This window comes from Pogona vitticeps, chromosome 3 (assembly GCF_051106095.1).
Source record: "Pogona vitticeps strain Pit_001003342236 chromosome 3, PviZW2.1, whole genome shotgun sequence".
Lineage (NCBI taxonomy): Eukaryota > Metazoa > Chordata > Lepidosauria > Squamata > Agamidae > Pogona > Pogona vitticeps.
The window spans coordinates 165024030-165044489 of NC_135785.1; the positions used below are offsets into that span (position 1 = coordinate 165024030).

Here is a 20460-nt window from a genome sequence, read left to right on the forward strand (position 1 = left end):
TGGTGGAGTGCAAAAATGCTGCTGAGGGTTTCCCTGTAGCCCATTCCTAAAACAGACAGCAGAGATGAATTTAACTGGGGAGAAACAGTCATGCTTTAACATGCGTACAAACAATTTACCACCATGTTGGACAGTTAGAAGATAATGTCCCCTGGGGTCAAGGGAACTGCTAATTCTGAATGTGTTCCCTCTTTCCTCTGTCAGGAGTAACAGAATGGTTACCCACCTGCCTTAGCACTTGATAAGAACATGAATGAAGATTCTGTGATACATGGCACAGATTCTAGGCCATCTATATTTTCATTCTTCTACATTCCACTAGATTTTTGTTCCCTCTCGAATTAATCACATAAAAAAATAAAATATAGCTAAATGCTGATTTATAGCTATAAGTCACCCATGAGACTCCCCAAATCATTTTAAAGCTCATGTAGGTGGGGAAACTAACAAGGACAGGATTTTAGGCCTAGAAAAGGATGTGACTGAAGCCCTAAACCTTCTGCCAAAATGGCCATCTCCAAAATTTGGGATTTAATTTGGTTGAGCTTTATAAAAGTGTAGATCCTTGTTTTCTTGGATGCCTGAACAATAAGATATGTTGTCTTAGGGCCAAACTACCTTATTCACACTTTTTAAAAATATGCTCTGCATTGCTATTTTTACTTCAAAGAAAAAGTAGCTGCGGGTGTTATATGGTGTTATATAGTACTCTTTACCTGGATAGGAGACCAGTGAATGCTCCCCACTGAATTTCTGTACTCAGGGTTGCTTTGCGTTCCTGAATGAGCTGTGTGCTTCCAGGCACTGGGCTGATGCAATTTCTAAGAAATCCTATGGATAAATCCCCTAAGAGCCACAAGAATCAACTTCACATGACCTATATAGAATGGGTCCTACACCTTCAATTTTTGCAAGAGGTCATCAGTCACCAATGCAACATCTTAAGCAGCCTTCTTAGAGGAGAAATATCATATCAAAACGTGTTCTGGCTGCTGGCCAGCAGTACCACAATGTAAAGAAATGTCATTGTCTATTGACATAACCCAAGTACTAATCTCTGAACACTTAGATCGATGCCGTAGGTTAGCCTTGTACATTTAAATATGCTATTTCCTCATTCTCTTAAGGATTCATGCCTGAACAGTATCCATCACCTCTAGGGACCTTACTCTGCTCTAATTTATTCCTCTTGGACTGAATGTAGTGAATGTCAATTTCCACAAGAACGTCATGGGTCACCAGCAGTACTGAAGTTGTATTGATGAGGTCTGGTGTCATCATTGAAGGGAATAAAACAAAACAATTAACTCTTTAAAACAAACTACCCTTTCAGTACTATGTTACCCTAGGGCATAGAGTCTGAAATGCTGTGCAATGTATTGTTCCTTTTTTCAATACACAGGAAGGAACTTAAACATTATCCCATCAAGCAAGTATTTTCCAAACACCTGAGGGTGGCTTAATGTGAATTATGGAGCAAGGAAATGTGCAATGGAGACTCAGGATGCTCTAGGATAGCGATGGCGAACCTATTGCATGCATGCCACGGATGGCACGTGGAGCCCGTTCTGCTGGCACGTGAGCCATAGGTTGCCAGATCACTACTCCCTCCACCCCCCTGTGCAGCCAAACCTCAGGAGGCAGCTGCAGCGGGTGCTGGCACTTCAGCAGGCGGATCCGGAGCAAATGGCGCTGGCAGCAGAGGGGCCATGAGGCCCCTCCATGTCGGGATTCCCCTTTCTGCCACCACTTCCACTTCCGGGTCCTCCGGATATGCCGCTGCCTCGTTGTTGTTTTTCCCAGTTTGGGCATGAGAGCCCAAAATGGTTCACCACCACTGCTCTAGGATAAGGATGCTTAACCCTTGATTTACAGTTTTCATCTATAAAAATCCTTCCAATTTGCTTCCACTTCTTGGCTTCTTCTCATTTCACAGGCTGAGTGGAGCAGCCTTAAATTAAAACAAAGCACAGAATCACAGAATCATTGTAGGCTTAGAAGGGACCTTGAAGGTCTTCTAGTCCAACCCCCTGCCCAAGGCAGGAGACCTCATACCATCCTGGACCTCATATCATCCTTGACAGATAGCTGTCCAATATTTTCCTGAAAACCTCCAGCGATGGGGCACCCACAACATCAGGAGGCAAGCTGTCCCACACCTTAATAGTTCTCACCACAGGAAATTCCTCCTTATTTCCAGGTTGGATTTCCCTCTTACAAGTTTCTACCCATTGGTTCTTGTCCTACTCTCAGGTGCAATGGAGAATAAATTGATGCCCTTTTCCCTGTGGCAATCCTTCAGATATTGGAAGACTGCTATCATGGCTCCCCCCAGTCTTCTCTTCATTAAGCTAAACATACCTAGTTCTTTTAGTCCTCCTTCCTAGGATTTGGCTTCCAGTCCCCTTATCATTTTGGTTGTTCTTCTCTGCACCCCTTCCAGGGCCTAAGGGTCTTTTTTGTATTGTGGTCACCAGAACTGGACACAGCCCTCCAAGTGTGGCCTCACGAGCATGGTGGAGAGTGGTACTGTACTATCACTTCCCATGAACTTGATGCTATCTCCCTGTGGATGCAGCCTAGGACTGTGTTGGCTTTCTTGGCAGCTGCAGCACACTGCTGACTCATCCTTAGGTGGTGGTCCACCAGGACACCTCAGTCTCTCTCACAGGTACTACTGTCGAGCCAGGTACCAACTATCCTGTATCTGTGAGAAATCTGAAGCACACATAGTAATAGTTACGCACCTTCCTCTCATCTGCTGTATTTCTACTATAATTAACATCAACCCTTGAACGTATTGACCCTCTTGCTTCATGTCATATCACTCCACACATAGTTTTCTTGTTTCTGTTGGAATACAAATTTAAATCAGACGGTCTTTCACACAATGGTGATCCCAACCTACCAAAAAAATTTGATTAACGTATTCTGTAGATGCAAGTAAATGAAATACTGAGGACTCATTCTTCAAGGTAATTCCCAATAAGGATCTAATGGAATAAAAATATATAATATTGCTAGTTCAAGGAAAACACTATGCAGATTATTTTACATGTTAGTCACACCCCCACTATTTGTCGGCCTGGAGCTTCTGGAGAATACAGATAAAACAAATACTGTGTGTTGCTAAATTGCAGAATTGGATAATCTCATTTTATCCTCATAAACTATGAGTTAGTCTAGACTGAGAGACTGATTTCACCCAATGGAATTAAAAATTGCTCTCCTCCTTCCTGGAATTCCTGGCAGAGGTACATAGACATGCATCTACCTCAAAATGTTTCTGTAAAGTACCAAGAAAACTATGCATATTCTTCCATCAGTGTTAGCCACAATATTTGCAAGTTGTCAGTTTCAGGGAGAGTTAAGCACATGGTTGTATCACTCCAATTACATCAACAAAACTTCAAACTGTTTAACTGTTATGCACCAGTATGGGACAATTTATTGCCACAGAATTCCAGGGGTATAGTGTTCTGCAGTGACAAATTCTGTGACACTGTCCCCAGCTTTCAGCCACTGACCATGCACGACTTTCTCCAGTGGGCTTGCTTACATCAAAGCAATAGTTCAGAATATGTGTTGGTGTAATCCAAGTCATGTGGCAGTCACATGGTGTTTGAATCACTGTTTGCATTCCCTTGAAACAAACATTTAATCCAGTGTTTTTGAAGGGACACCCTTGCCAGATGAGTGCACTCTCCCTCCAACCCAAAAACTTGCTGCTGCTTCAAAAACATGATTCTCTGTCAAATTAATCCACTCTTACACACACACGTCGTGTATTCACCCATTTTTAGAGCGATTCAAAACAGCTAAACCCAAATTCAGTGTGGGAGTGTTAGCAATGTAACTGCCTTCTTTCTTTCTTTCTTTCTTTCTTTCTTTCTTTCTTTCTTTCTTTCTTTCTTTCTTTCTTTCTTTCTTTCTTTCTTTCTTTCTTTCTTATTTTAATTTATTTAACTTATATGCCGCCCACTCTACCCAAAAGTCTCTGGGAGGCTTACAACAATCAAAATAAAATAAAAAGAAAAGAAAAAGACAAAACAATTAAAATACAGTTAAAATAGATACTCTAAAAATTGCCATCAAGACCCACAGTTGATATTATTTCAATTAAAAGCCTTCTGGAACAGGAAGGTTCTGACCTGGCGCCGAAATGTCATCAGTGTCGGCGCCAGATGAATCTCAGTCAGGAGGGCATTCCATAGACTATTATTTAGTACCGTTTGTAGACCATCTCTCTCCTAATGAGAGGACTCAAGGCAGCTCAGGGGACACAAGGTGGCTTTCTTAACAGAGAAAATCCAGCTAGGACACCCCCCCACACACAAAAAAAGTCCAGAAATCCATTGCACTTTTTGATTCAGTGTACTTTTTAAAAATCCCAGCTGGTGTCATGTATTGGGACCAAAAAAAAAAAAAAAAAAAAAGAAGCCATGTTTTTTTTCAGTAAACTTTGCCAAGAAGCAAAAGTGACATACCCTGGTTGTCAGGTGGTTAGTACAGTGGACCCTCTACTTACAGAATTAATCCGTATTGGAACGGTGGCTGCAAGTCGAAAAGTCTGTAGGTCGAATCTCCATTGACCTACAATGCATTGAAAACCAATTAATCCCATAACTGGCAGTTTTTATTCTATTTTTGTTTATTTATTTATTTATTTATTTATTTATTTATTTATTTAGTTTATATGCCGCCCACTCTACCCAAAGGTCTCTGGGCGGCTTACATTTTAGTTTTTTTCTGGTCTGTAAGTCGATTCTCCGGCTGCAAGTAGAATCTAAATTTTGCAACCAGAGAAGTCTGTAACTCGAAAAGTCTGTAAGTCGAGCCGTCTGTAAGTCGAGGGTCCACTGTATAAGGCAGGAGGCACTGGAATACCAAGTAGGTTCAACAAATACAAAATACTGTGGTGCCTCGCAAGATGATTTTAATTCATTCCATGGAAATCAAAATCGCTGTTCTTGTGTAAACATCATCTTGCAAAGCCCAGTTCCCCATTGGAATGCACTGAAATCTATTTAATGCATTCCAATTGAGGAAAAAAAATCACTGTCTTGCAAAAATTATCACAGAAGACATCATCTTGCAAACCACAGTTCCCCATACCATCTTGGGGGAAAAACAATCCCCTCACCTGCTCTGCCTTTGGAAATTCAATGGGTCTCAGACAGCCTTCCCCCTCTTTCTCTCTCCAGCAACAAAGAAAGAAGATCCGGGCTCCTGACAATGGTAACTCCATTTGCCCTGATCCCTTACCACGGAGGAAAAAAAGAAAAAAATGGAATATAAAACATCATCAGGACTTGCTACCTTTGAAATAGGTCCTGATGAGAAACATAGAGATGAAAAGGAATTTAGAAAAACCAGGGTTATACATTATGCAGTTGAGCTCCCCACATTTAGGGAAATCATAGGGATCAGCAACATACCACAAGTGCAATGGATGAGCCTCCCCCTGAAAAAACCATTTTTATAACATGGTATTTCCCCTGCAAAGTATGACTTGGAATAGCCCTTGCATCTCCTACCCCATTCTGTCCCCTGACCCCCCAAGTCATGGTGACCCCCTGGCTACACCTCCCACTCAGTACAGGGCTGCACAGCCCCAGTCCTGCCAGAGGCCAAGAGAGCTCCTCAGTGTTTTGGGGTGCCCCGCGGGATCCCCATCAGGGGCTAGGTGTTCTTCCCACAATCCTCTAGTGCACAGGTATTAGCATATGCTATTATTTATTTATTTATTTATTTATTTATTTATTTATTTATTTATTTATTTATTTATTTATTTATTTATTTATTTATTTATACCCCGCCTATCTGGCCCACCGGACCACTCTAGGCGGCTTCCAAATATAAAATCAAATAATAAAACATAGACAAATACATAATAATCAAACAAGAACAGCAGTAAAAATAAAAAGGAAAAGTAAGAAAAAACCAAGAGTTGGCTGGAGGGAAGGCCTCAATAAACAGCCATGTTTTTAATTGGGTTTTAAAGGTGCCCAGCGTGGGGGCCGCGCGAATCGCCAGAGGGAGATTGTTCCAGAGGCGAGGAGCCACTGCCGAGAAGGCCCGGTTTCGTGTCTTCTCCTTCCGGGCCTCTCTCGGCGTCAGGCTCCTCAGCCTCACCTCCTGACTCGCGTGGGTGATCCAGGTAGACCTTGGTGGGAGGAGGCGTTCCGCCAAATATGCTAATACCTATGCACTAGAGGACTGTGGGAGGAACACCTAGCTAATGCTAGTTGTTCCGCCCACAATTAGCATGTGCTGCAGAGAACATAACCTTAGTGTTACCTTAGTGAATTCATCGTTTTGCGAGTCAATCATCTTGTGAGGCACCACTGTAGCTACATTAAATTCTGACTCTAACCTCAATCTATACTGCTGCTAACCTTCAGTTTTCATGGGGTCAAAAAAATACCCAATAATTCAATGCAAGTATCCCCACCTCATGTAAGAATTAATTTTGGTTGATATTAGACTTAAGCATTTTTAAAAACTGAATCCTTACTGAAATGTAAAGAAACCGGTTGCCCAAAACGATGCTGCAAAAAAATTCTAGAAAAACTGTTATCGCATTTTAAAGTATTTTTAGGATGCTGCCATAACTTTATCACTAGGAGTGAAGAAAAATACACATTTTTTTCAGTTGCAGCCTGTAACTTCTGTTTATTTCCCAAAAGAGAGCATAATTCTATGTGAAAAATCTTTTTCTTCTTGTGCTCCCATAGATCTGAAGGATAACATGATTTATTTCTAGGCAAAGCTGGGTCATCAACACACCATTAATATGATTTCAAGTCAGAACAGGATGCCAGAAAAATCTATTTTGTGATGACTTCTGAAAGCACAAAATAATGTGAATTGGGCATTTTAAAGGCAGGGTTCTTTTTATGCTATGTGTAGATTATTTGAAAACTATGCTAGCATGTACGTTTTGAGTTCCAGAAAGGTAATATTGAGAAATGGCCTGCTTCAAGCCATTTAAAAATTCATCCAGCTGCCCATGAAGTATGTGGGACTTCCAGCTGTCTCAGAAGTGCCAGAAGCTGCCTGAAAGTGCCAAATGGTTACACTATAGAGGGAACCCTTTTTTCATTCTACCTAAAACATTCCCATCTTCTGCACTATACCTTCCAGTCAGGAGACAGCCTAACCACAATGCACTGCATGATGAAATGGATTCCTTTGTCTGCCACATCACTCTCCTCATTACACCTTAGAACAGCATGGAGGCAAGGAGGAGCTAAGGTTAACCTCACTTGATCTTCCCTTCCCTCTGTTCCCCATCCATCTCCAGCCGTCACCTGAGGAAGGGGAAATGTTCCTGAAAGCTTTTGTACTTTTTTGTGTGCATCTGCACCTTTTTTATACCTTTTGGGTTGGCCTCTAAAGGTAACACCTCAATATTGGGTCTGGAATTTATTTAAATGTAAAGCCAGCATAGCTTTAGCTCTTTGGGTTTATACTCAACTAAATGTTCTCTGAGTGTCCATTAATGTGTGGCAATTGGCTGCCTCTCACTCATGTGTAACTCAGGGGTAGGATTCCACTTGCTATTTTTAAGAAACCAAGGCAACACAATGCTAATAAGGTACCTATCAATTTGAGTAACAAGTAATAGAACAAGTGCTTCTTGAAAGTAAAATCCAAATCTCTGCCTATTTAGAAAATGTAGCAAATACAGCTAGGGTGACAATGTTAATTTCCTTCCTGTTAAAACAAGCTTTCCTCTTCTCGATAAGCAGCTCTTTAAAGAGGCGGCCTCTTTTTGCACCTGGCTGTCCTACTTAACGTAGCATGTCCCTGTTCCAAATCATTCCTCCCCATCTCTCAACATTAAAAAATAAAGGCAATAAAGACGACAGAACATTAACAGTGACAAAGTTTATAGCTGCTATTCTTTGGGTGACTTTGGTTTATTAAAACCGCATTAACAAAGAATGTAAATATTTTTGCTCGGTATAGTGAAATACTTCATTACATTTAATTGCTGGAAACTGCTTGCAGTTAATTGCTGATGGGCATTCTTTCCTCACAACAGATTTTAGATGCCGTGAAAGAAAAGCAATTTTTATTTAATTTGCTACTGTTATTTATTTATTTTTACTCAGAGATATGAAAAGAGGTATCTGAGGTATGTTGAGTTTTGCACCAAAAATAACTTCACTTATAACTTTTGGCATTTTGAGGCATCAGCGTTCAGTCCACTGCAGGCACCCAAATATCTTGGGTCAAGCCAGATGTTCTAACATATCATTTTAAATCCCAGATGGTGGCCTTGTGTTCCTGTTGGATATATTCAGGAAAGTACCAGGTGGATGAAAATCGATAGACAGGCATTTTGTTATGAGCCCTGATTGAATTAACACCCTTAAGAAATGCCTCTCTCAGGGTGCAACTACACTGACAAATAATAGAAGAAATGCTCAGGGATTGGGACAGTCAGATTCACATTATTTTTCATTGACAGTATGATGTACAAGTCCATGTGGATCAGCTTGGAGTCTCCATCCCACAAATCTGTAGGGTTTTTTTTTCTTCTGCTACTTGAGTTCCTACTATTTTGGAATTGAGTGTATTTGCGTCAGTTCAATCAGTGTGATCATTTGAGTCAATGTGGAGGAAGTTGTAGCCATTGTATTTGAAGCCACTCCAGCTGGCTACAGCAGCAGTGAGAGAAACAGGGCAGTAGCGAAGTTGGCTGCCATTTGAATCCTCTCCTTTACAATCCTAGTGCCTGAGTCTGTTTTCATCTTCCCCTCCCATACTGCTTCTTTCTTTCTTTCATTTTAAAAGCTTGCTAATCTACTGCTAGGGCAGCCAGGCAAGGAGGGTGGTGGAAAAGTGGGGGATCAGCAGAGGAAGAGGACAACGTTATCAGAGAGGCAGGAGGTGTTATCGATCTGCCCTGTTTCCAGCTTGTTAAAGCACCTCTGCTCTAACCATGCCTTATGCAAATCTGGATGGCCAAAGCAGAGCTACTGTAGTAAGCGGCAAACAAGGCTTTTGAATGCAAGTTTCCTTCCTTCTCTCTGCTGATTCCTCTGTGGTAGACAGAAGAAAAATTAACATTGTGGAAACCCAACTTCCTGGCTGCACCTTCACATCAGATTCACTCACATTTCCCCCCGTCACACCCTCAAACTCTTGCCTACCTTGAAGTTTGATTCCAACATGCTGCATTTCACACTCAGCTACCTGACTGGGAAATTTGTTGTCAAAGACATCAGAAAACAAAGTGGGAAAAAGGGATATTCTGTGTTGTCTTCTGTATTTTTGTGTATTGTGCATGTAATGTCAGAACAAGCCACTAGAGAATACCAGACAATCTGTTGTTGTTCTGTGCCATCAAGTCAAAGCCAACTTATAGCAACCCTAATAAGGCTTTCAAGATAAATGAGGTATTTACGGAGTGGTTTTGCCATGTCCACACACACGCCATGCGTGTGACATTCCACCCAGTGTTCCCTGTTTGTTTCAGGGTCATTTACTCTCTCTTCCGCTACCACCAGTGGATCTCTCATCCACAGTGCACCATATATGCATCAGACACGTGCTGCCAATATAACTTGTTTATTTATCTTTTGGTTTTTAAATCACAGATGTTCTTTTATTATTGTTTAGGATCACTCACTAAACTTCTTATATTTGATTACATGTTTGCTTATTCAGGTGTTGTATTTATTTATTCACATTAACCAACTCATTAATATTCTCTCTCCTTAACTCTCACCAGTTCTCCTCTCTAACTGCCTCCCTCTCTCTGTCTCCTTGGCTCCGCCCCTCCTGTCTTCTCATAGGCTCCTGTACTTGAATTTCAGCTATGACAGACAGGAGTGACGTGGGCATTCCGCCACAATCAGTTTCCATGGCTCAGCAGGAAAACCTAGGTCTCCTGAGGCTGTCACTCTGTCCACTGCACCATACTGGGTACCAGATAATATTTTCCTGTAAAGTGGGGTCTTGACTTGAGAACTTAATCCGTATTGGAAGGCGGTTCTCAAGTCAAAATGTCTGTAGGTCAAGTCTCCATTGACCTACAGTGCATTGAAAACCGATTAATCCCGTAATAGGCCGTTTTTGTTCCATTTTGGTTTTTTTCTGGTCGGTAAGTCAATTCTCAGGCTGCAAGTCAAACCTAAATTTTGCGGCCAGAGAAGTCTGTAACTCAAAAAGTCTGTAAGTCAAGCCGTCTGTAAGTCAAGGGTCCACTGTATTTCTCAGGCTTGGCAACTTATTAATAATGCATAACACAATACAGTGCTTTCCCAGAAAGAGTAAAGGTGGAATAGCACAACAAGATCTCTTCTGAAAATAACTCTCCCAGTTCTGCCTCAGACTTCTGTAGTTTTCATTCCTCAGACTCCCTATTCCTTCATGTGGGTTTTGAAACAAACCACACAACTCCCCACATGGGAAACACTATTTTGTTCAAATCAGTTAGACTAAACAAACCAGGAGCAAACAATGACTTTAGAACTTGTTTCAATCATAATTTCTAAAGCCTGAAAAGTTAGACTAAAATTACCAGAACAACCCAACAAGTTAGATGGGGAGTTGTAATCCAAAAAAGTAACATTTCTGAGCTCTGACCCTTTCCTATATTCAGACACAACAGGAAACTTCAACATGTTCAAAACTGCAAATGAAAGTTGAATACCTTATCCCCACACAGGAAGAGGAGAAGTATGGGAGTCTGATGCTTGCACCTGCTCATCATTGCAACATTAAATTGCTCTGGGGTCCACCATGTAGAACATCACTAGTGCTGAGACACTTCCTGATAACTTTTGCCTTAGTCTGTGCCTTCCTGTGTTTTTCTTCTTGTTCGTCGTCCTAACCTCTCTACTGAAGCTAACATAGGTATTCCACCACTCTTCCGCAAAATAGGCAAAACAGACACGGCAGAGGGGTTACAATTCCATTCTTTTCACTTTATCAGGGTACACAGAAGAGTTGGGACAGCACACAAGAAGAAAACAATCTTGAGTCATCTCATCTGAGCAGATGGGCCTTTGTCAGGCCTTTGTGCCATCGTTTACCAGTAGGTATCGAGCATTTATCCTAAACATGACATAGATTAACCTTGTGGGTATCTCATTACAGCAGTAATACTTCAATAATTAAGATAGCCTTCCAGCTAAAATTAAAAGTGGCAATTGACTGGCTTGCTGAAACATGATGAGTGATAATGCTCAGTTTCTTGAGACACATTATATTCCAAGCTATGGTGTGAATACTTACTTAATGTACTAAAGGCAATGGAGTGATAGTGTCTTTCTCCTACTTTGTGCCCTGCATTAGCTCATGGCTGGGAACAGAAGAAATTTTAATTTTATGGTGTAATTTTAAGTTTCGTTTTTTAATTCTAGAATATAAACTAGCTTTTCCTCCACAGCTCTTTTGGATTGCCCATTTTTCTGGCGTAAATGTAGCATAATATGAGCTGGGGGACAGAGTGTGCTAGATCGAGCCATTCTGTATTCAACCAATTCTTCAGCTGGCCTTGCAACTGATTTGGCAACTGGTTGCCAAACCGTTGCACAACTGGTGATAAAACTGGAAACTGCACTGGATTTCCTCCTTGCACCTTGTCCAAAACTAGACCATGTGTAGGGGAGTGTTTATCATAGGTTATTGATCACATAGGTTATTAATCAATTCAACACTTTGAAGGAGGCCCAGAATTGATTAATAGTGAACAGGTTATTAATCAATTCAACACTTTGAAGGAGGCCCAGAAATTGATTAATAGTGAACGGCTTTTGATGCTGCTGAATAAATTAAACTACCACTCTATAAAATAAAGAATGAACCTTTCAGATTTCTTAAACAGTGCAAAAGATTATGTCAAACATGGTAGTGCTTTCAAAGCAATACTTTTTAAAACAATGTCTGGTGCAGAACATGGAATGTTACATGCATAATTTCTTTGCATGCAGGTTACTGTTACTATATTCACTTTCCAAATTGCATAAGTGGTTTGTTGCACTGGACCTTAACAGGTAAAGGTAAAGGTTCCCCTTGACATTTTCAGTCCAGTCGTGTCCGACTTTAGGGGGCGTTGCTCATCCCGCTTTTCAAGCTGTAGAGCCAGCGCCTGTCCGAAGACAGTTTTCCGTTGTCACATGGCCAGCGCGACTAGGGAACGCCGTTTTACCTTCCCACTGAGATGGTACCTATTTATCTACTCACATTTATATGCTTCCGAACTGCTAGGTTGGCGAGGAGCTGGGACAAAGTGACGGGAGCTCACTCCGTCGCGTGGATTCGATCTTACGACTGCTGGCCTTCTGACCCTGCAGCATAGAGGCTTCTGCGGTTTAGCCCACAGCGCCACCACGTCCCTTAATAATGTATTGCAATTTTAGTAGAACTCTCATATGCACTGGGGATCCATTCCATGATATATCGTGGATGACCGAAACTATGTAGACGAGGGAACCCTATCGATAACATACAAGGGGCAGGGCAAAGGCCACAAGGAGGCCCCCTTGTATATTGAATACAGGGCTGCAGATACTGATCCTGCAGAAACAAGGCTCCTGTTAGACTAACAGACTAGAAAAAATACACGGGGATATTCTGTGAGTCCCTCCAGTGGCCAATTCTGATATTTCACCTTGGAAATATAATACAAAATGTAACATGTATAGAAAGACAGAAGTAAAAGCCAAGAATATGTCCCTTTCTACTTCGGATTTCGAAAAATGCTTCACTTGCTGCTCAGGACTGAATGAACATTTCCTGTCAAAATGCCTTTAATCATGCTTAAAATGCTATTTAAACATAACTTTGAAACTAATGCGATGTTACTTAGCTGTTGCTCATTAGACTACGAAGTAATGTAACTACTAGCTACATTACTTCTTAAACAATTACTTTAGTTACTACAGAACTGTATGTATAAACCAAGATTCATTCTCTGTCTCTTTCCATTTTCCATCTATAAAATGGGAACAGTGGAGATTTACCTTATTAGTAAGGCAGCAAAGCAACGGAACTTGAAATGTGAATCGGAAACATAAATCAGTACATGGACTTATAAAATATGTCTCTTATGACAAATGTTATTTTAAAGACTGTCCACTCCTTATTGGTTCTAGTAACATTTCAAATATGGCTTATTCAGAGACCTTGGCTATTGTAAAATGTCAGCTGAGTATTTAAAAGAACCATTACTTCCATTAGCAACAGTCATAAATAAATACTGCTCCAGCACCGTAACCATGGATGTTACCATACAGGCACTAAAAATAGTTCCTACTCCGAGAAGTCCACATTTATTTGCAAAATTTGTTAGCAAAATTAAGACCACAGAAAGAAACCAATATTAAGTAAGGAGACATTGTTGTCTAGCAAATGTATTAGTCATCTGCGGGCCATGTAAATTAAAAACCAACATAAAATGAAGGCCTTATCAATATCAACACAGTTCCCTTCCTGAATGATACCCTGGAATTGAGAAACTAGAATAAACGATTAATTTCCTCAGTCCTTATATGCTGCAATTTGTTTAAAGTTTGTCTAACTGCCATTAACAGACTTCAGTCACACTACAAGATTAGTTGCTCCATAAATATCTCTGACTGAATGCATGCAGCTGATACAGATGTATTCAACACATTCTTTCCCCTAACAATATTAGTTTTAAAATTCCAGTGCTAGATAGAACAGCAGGAGGATGTAACATACATTCACTATATACCAAATACACTAGAACCACATGGGAGAAGACTGCATCTCAAATGAACAAACATTGTATGCAGCAATATAAACAACTAGGATTTCTCCATCTAGATGCTGGAATCTAATGAGGCAATTCAAACAAATCCCTACTCATTTACTTTTTGATTGCATGTGTTTAAACAGGATCCATATTTTAAGAACAGCAAAGTTAAACACAACATGCATCTCATACTCAATCAGTTAACAATAAAATAAATATTATTTGCCTTACTTGCACAGAAAGATGAATGAACTTGAAAGAAGTACTGTACTTTGCTTGTGTTGTTTACAAATCAGCAGCCAGGTTGAAAGGGGTACATGAGTTCTAAAGTGTTGTTTTGGTTTATTTTAGCCTAGCTGTCCAATAAATATTGCATACAACATAAAGGTATCAAATATGTCAAAAGTATTTGAAAAATCCTCCAAGTTAAATCTGTGTTAATATTCTAAGAATATGTAGTGCTTAACGACTCGTATCAGTTCAAACCGTGTTGTTGTTTTAGTGGAACGTTAATACTATTTCTTTTTTAATCTATGTACAGATTATTATATTTAATAAATGTATGCCATTAGCTTTCCCCTCCACACCACCATGGCATTAGCCATAATTCTGCACTCATAATTTGACAGCTGTTTAAATGTTACAAGAGGACTGAGAAGTTTTTCTGCACGAGGAGGGAACCATACTCTGGCTTGGAGGGAGGATATTTACTTGACCTATTATATTCCAGGCTCAGTGGGAGAAATGTTCTGTAGGACTTGAAGAAGCACATTTCCTAAAGAGAGAAACAATGTAATACATGCTGCCTTGGTTCAGTATCCAGCCTTTACCCGTGGTTGTTATTAAACCCTCTTGCCCTGCTTGCTTGCTATAGAAGCTGGATAAAGGAAAGGCATTGCCTGCATCATGCCACATTTTGCAACAGACAGCCGAGCACGAGGGCATCAGCCCACTATGAGAGACCACATTCTATCCTCCAAATTGAGTGCACATCCAAGAGAGATAAAAAGAATAATCACTGCAGCTCAACAGAAACTGCCCTTGTTCCCCAAGTCCTCTGTATGTACTAACACTTCTGCTGATTCCACCACTCCTGAGAACCTGAGATTTTTCAGCAATTCACTGAAACCTGGGGTGGGGGGAGGCTTGCCCCTTGGATACCTAACAAGTGGGTTTCTGATGATCTAATAGATAAAAACAAAAAACAAAAAAAATGTTTTCCAGTACTTGCTTTAACTATAGGAAAATAGGTAGCATAGGCATTTTATTTTATTTTATTGCTTTTCTTTTAAGTGGCTACATGAACAGAGGAGCTGTGTGCATTTCCCTAGCTCTGCTCTGTATCACTGGTTGCCAGGGCAATACACAACATGATGCCATCAGGACACAGGGAAAACCTATGTATGTGTTATAGAAGAGGAGAACCTAGCAGGGAGATTCCATTTTCAGCAGCACTAGATTTCCCGCAGTGTGTTAACTCCTTCTGTGCTAATGTATCTAGGGCAAGAGTTATTGTCAGAAGATCCTGATACCTTAGCAGTTTACTTTTATTATTTTGTTTTATAAAAACATTATTCTTCATTCTAGATCCATCTGAAGGATGTCATAGACCAGTATTTCCCAAGGGACAATGCTGCCACAGACAATAGTCCAACTCCCACTCCCCTTTTCGTAATTCTTTTCTGCTCTCTATTACCTAAGAAACTGGGTACCCAGGAAGCTTTTGTCTACAGAAATCTAATTATGCCACATTTGCCTCTAGGTGTTCCACTGATGCCTTCCCTGAGTTCAAGAAAGGGTTTAATCTGTGATGTCAAAAGAAATACTAAACACCAGACTGACTTTTCTGGTGATTCCTAGAATATGCTGGGTTTGCAACCAAAAGGAAAAAGACGAGGAAACACAGGCCATGTACAGTAGTATGTACAGATCTGAGCATGACAAATTTCCCAAAGAATAACACAAGCCTTTCTTTCTGTCTAAAAAATGACTCCATGTGAACTGTACACTATAGAGCCACTGGCAAGAAGAATGAAAATAACTTCACCTGTTTGCTTGTCCCACCACTTCTGCCACTTAAATGGACAAAACCTTTGCCAGGTAGAAGCAACCAATTCCTACAGACCTGGAACAAAGTCAGAAAGAAACTTACACCAACAATCATTGAATTAAAGCTCTCTCCACCCCATCCCAGAGTAAGTGCTAGCAGTCATGATTCAGACGGAAGGGGGGAAATTGTAATTGTAAAATTATAAAATCAAGACTAAGCTAGGAAGAGGAAGAGGAAGATATGTGACAAATCTTCTGGCTCATTTGAAGCATTATGGGGAGGAATTCAGTGGAAGAATCTTGATCATACTCACTGTCACAAAAGGTAAGCAAAGTTAGTAACTTTGTACCAAAAATGAACAGCAATGAAATTTTCACCCACTCCCAAATGTTTCATGGATAGGTGTAAGGGGACTGAAGAACTGAAGGTATAATGTACATCTAAAGCATACTGTAGTAGTAGTAGGTGTCCTTCAGTCTCGAGAGACTATGGTAACATGCTCTGTATGGAGGTATTGGAACAGCGTCTAGTGTGGCTGAGAAGGCCAATTCGAGAGTGACAATCCCTTCCACAGACAAATACAATCTGTCCCCTGTCCAGCTCCCTGGTTTTGCTTGTTTCGGGACTGCCTCTTTGACTCAGCCTGCTGTACAAGTGTCTGTTCAAATTGCGAGAGGTCGTGATGCACCGCCTGCCTCCAGACTGAACGCTCAGACATCAAGGTTTCCCATCTGTTGAGGTCCATTCCCAAGGCCTTCAGATCCCGCTTGCAGATATCCTTGTATTGCAGCTGTGGTCTCCCTCTGCGGCAATTTCCCTGCACTAATTCTCCATAAAGGAGATCTTTTGGAATCCGACCATCAGCCATTCTCACGACATGCCCAAGCCAATGTAGAGGGCACTGTTTCAGTAATGTATACATGCTAAAAATTCCAGCTCAATCTAGGACTACTCTATTTGGAACTTTATGCTGCCAGGTGTTACAAAAAATGCGTTGGAGACAACGCATATGGAGGGTGTTCAGCTTCCTCTCCTGCTGGGCACAAAGGGTCCAGGACTCACTGCAGTACAGGAGGGTGCTCAGGACACAGGCTCTATAGACCTGGATCCTGGTGTATGCCATCAGCTTCTTATTAAGCCATACAGTCAACCCTTAACTTACGATATGAACTTTTCGATTTACGAATGGCTCCATTCGCAAAAAAATGGCATTGACTTGCGAATGGCGCTCGACCTACAAACAAGGTCGAGGCTCCGTTTGCAAGTCAATGCCATTTTTTTTCAAACGGAGCCATTTGTAAATGGCTCCCTGCTTTTTTGGCTTCGGAGCTCTCAAAGGGCTTTCCCCCTGACACTGGAGAGCTCCAAATGCAAAAAGGCAGGGAGAAAGGGCGGGAAATTTCTTCATGCCTTTTTGGCTTCGGAGCTCTCAAAGGGCTTTCCGCCCGACATCGGAGCAAGCCCTTTGAGAGCTGGGAAGGCGCTGATCACAGTGGTAGGACCCCCAGGGAGGTCTCTCATGTTGGCGGGCAAGCCCTGGAAGACCTCCCTGGGGGTCCCCGCCGCTGCGATCGGCACCTTTGGAGCTCTCAAAGGGCTTTCCCCCCAACATCGGAGCAAGCCCTTTCAGAGCTCCAAAGCAAAAAAGGCAGGGAGAAAGGGCTGGAAATTTGAATTTCCCACCCTTTTCCCTGCCTTTTTGCATTTGGAGCTCTCAAAGGGCTTGTTCTGATGTCGGCGGGAAAGCCCTTTGAGAGCTCGGAAGCCAAAAAGACAGGGAGAGCAGAGCTGAAGCCAATGATCGTTGGAACATCTCCTGGTAGCCTGTTGGACTTTGTTATGAGCAGCTCGAAGTGCTTGCAAGTTGTACTCGCTAGGACAGACTTTGTATGCTGCTAGAGCTCTCCTCTTATCCTCGTTGGCTGGCATCCACTCCTCTGAATGGGCTTTGAACCAGTCTGCCATCTTTTTGGTCTTCTTGCCAAAAGTGGACAAGGTGGTGTTATAAACAGCGTTCTTGAAATGTTCCCATCATTCAAGTGCATTTGCATTAGCTGGGCCTGGAAGGTTTTCTTTAACGCTTGGGCAAATTCCTCCACTTTTCTTTGATCGCGAGTCTTGCTGATGTCAATACATGGTCTTCCTTCCCTTTTCGTATGATACAATCTCTTTGTTTGCAGTTTTACTCTACTACATGTGGGGGTGCCATTCCCAAGGTTGCTAAGCTGTTAGCTTAATCGAGATGATGCCAATGCTTGGATCTTGGATGTATCCAGGAAATTCTGTGTTGAGGCTTTGTATTAAAGAATGTGTTGCTGACACGAAGACCATAATAACAGCAAAACTCCAGCAAGCGTCGGCCATTTTTGTTCATCTTCCCAATACCAAAACAACCTAGACAGGCGGACCAAGAGTTGTGATGAGCACCAACTCTAGCGTTAAAGTCTCTAAGAATGAACAGCAGCTCTCTCTCAGGGACTTTTTTGACAGTAGCTGCCAAATCGTTATAGAATTTGTCTTTGCGTTCTGTTGTGGACGACAGTGTTGGTGCATATGTACTAATGAGGATGACTGGTCCCGCTGATGAGTGGAGCTGTAGAGACAGGATTCTTTCACTCCCCACAGTAGGTGGAACAATGGATCTCAGCAGAGTATTTTTGACCGCAAAGCCAACACCATATTCCCTGGTCTCATTCAATGGTTTTCCCTGCCAGAAGAATCAGAAGTTTTTTTCTTTGACAGATCCCATGTCTGGCAATCTCATCTCTTTCAGGGCAACAGTGTCCATCTGCAGTCTACTCTGTTCCATGTCGATGACAGCTGTCTTGCGCACGTCGTGTATTTCCTGCAGGTTGTCAGAAAAGCCAGGGGTCATTGTCTGAACATTCCAGGTGCCCAACTTTAGGGCAGATGTTTTCTTCTGATTGTTGCATGGTGCAGGGTTATTGATCTGCTTGTCGGCTTTCACCCTACCTAGTGAGGTGCAGTGACCTCTCCCACAGTCGAAAGTAGCCCCTGATGTCATGCTCTATGCCAATCGAGCAAAGACTTATAACCAGTAACTGCTACTTCTCGTGTTATTTCAACACTGTATGCAAAGCTGGAGTGTCCTCTCCAGAGCACAAAGCCTGGGTGAAATAATATGGAGGATAGGTTGTTATCCAAGCAACAAATCCACCCTCTCCATGTCACTGAAATAGTCCAATGGAAAGGCAAGAGCCAATACAACTGGTTCCAGTGATGTTGCAGGAGTTGCCAGAATGATACGAACTGCCTCCGGGACTCCAGCTCCAGATTTTGCCTCAAAGTTATCTCCTGATCAGTGGATATAGCCACAAGTCAGTGGAGGTTTAAAATCGGAGTATTCCTTCTCCTAGATGGGCTGCCTTCCAAGGCTGACAAGCCTCATCTACCCACCCTGCTCCCTAATAGTGCAGAAGTATGATCCTACTCCTAAAGCATTCCTGCCCCCCAGGTGTATGCAATGCTATTTGACTTTCCTATTTAGCAGATTAGAGTCAAAAATAGAACCAGAGAATTGTGCGCATCATTAAGTATGCGCTTCTGCTGCCACTAATTTAAAGCCAAAACCCCCTCTCTCAGACCATGAAGTCAGGGAGTACAAAGTTCAGCCTAGCATAAAAGACCTCACCAAATAAAATGTCCCCCAAGCACAGTTCCCTCCTGCCTCAGCTTCCTCTTCAGGAAACCTGAATATCTAAAGCATATTTGGTACATAATGATCACTATCTCTTTGCTTAGCATACGGTAGTTAAATCACACTAGAGTGGGCCCTTTGAATCAAAGGGGATTTAGTGAGTCAAGTCCTCTGTAAGTTCTGTAGATTCAAATGGGCTTACTCCTACTGTGACTTCCTATACTAAAGTATATCATAAAGTAGGCCCATTTGAATCAGTGGTGGAACTTGCTCACCTAATCCCCATTGATTCAGTGGACCTCTTCTGTAGTATGTTTTACTGTACTAGTCGACAGGATTTTGGCTAATACATCAAAATCTAATTTGTACATGTGTGGCATTTGACCTTGTTGTCCCTGTTTATTTTGGCCCTCACAAAGGCTCACACCCTTTTCTCTTCTAGCTACCACCAAGTATTCTCCTAATACCGATTATGTATGTTATACTGTACATGTGTGCTGCCAACGATAAGGTTATTGAACTTAGGAATCTGATGTTTGAGTAACAAATATTCGTTTATTGTCAAGTAAATCACAAAGGTAAATCACGTATGAACTGTACATAATCAAATCAGGTATTGCCACGGATTTGATTATGTATGGGGTTGTACTTTTATTCCAAACTACTATATACAGTACTTTTAATCAATATCTATCTTATAGTACTTTTAATTTCATTCCTGCTTGTTCAATATATTTTAACCTTCTCAACTCACTCTCTTAACTCTCTCAGCTCAATTCACTAACCCTCTTCTTCTTTCTCCTAAGCCCTAACTGCCATTTCACATCCCCAACTGTCTCACTAACTCCGCCCCCTCCTGCCCTATCCTTGGCTCCTCCCTTTTGAGCTTCTGTGATGGACAGGGAGGAATGATATCACTTGTTGGCATTTCGCCATACCCTGCAACCCCTTACTGTTGTAATAAAAAACATGGGAACAAAATATACATGTACACTTTGTTAATCAAATGGGCAG

At 41.6% G+C, this 20460-nt stretch overlaps 1 protein-coding gene and 1 non-coding gene across 2 annotated transcripts in view; both read right to left on the reverse strand.

Moving 5' to 3' along the window:
- The window catches only part of NALF1 (NALCN channel auxiliary factor 1), a 484400-nt gene that overhangs the window by 388233 nt on the left and 75707 nt on the right, over positions 1-20460 (reverse strand). The gene's annotated exons all lie outside the window — the stretch shown is intronic.
- On the reverse strand, positions 5347-5513 carry LOC140706212 (U1 spliceosomal RNA). The gene has a single exon (XR_012085879.2). It is a non-coding gene; the product is annotated as a U1 spliceosomal RNA (small nuclear RNA).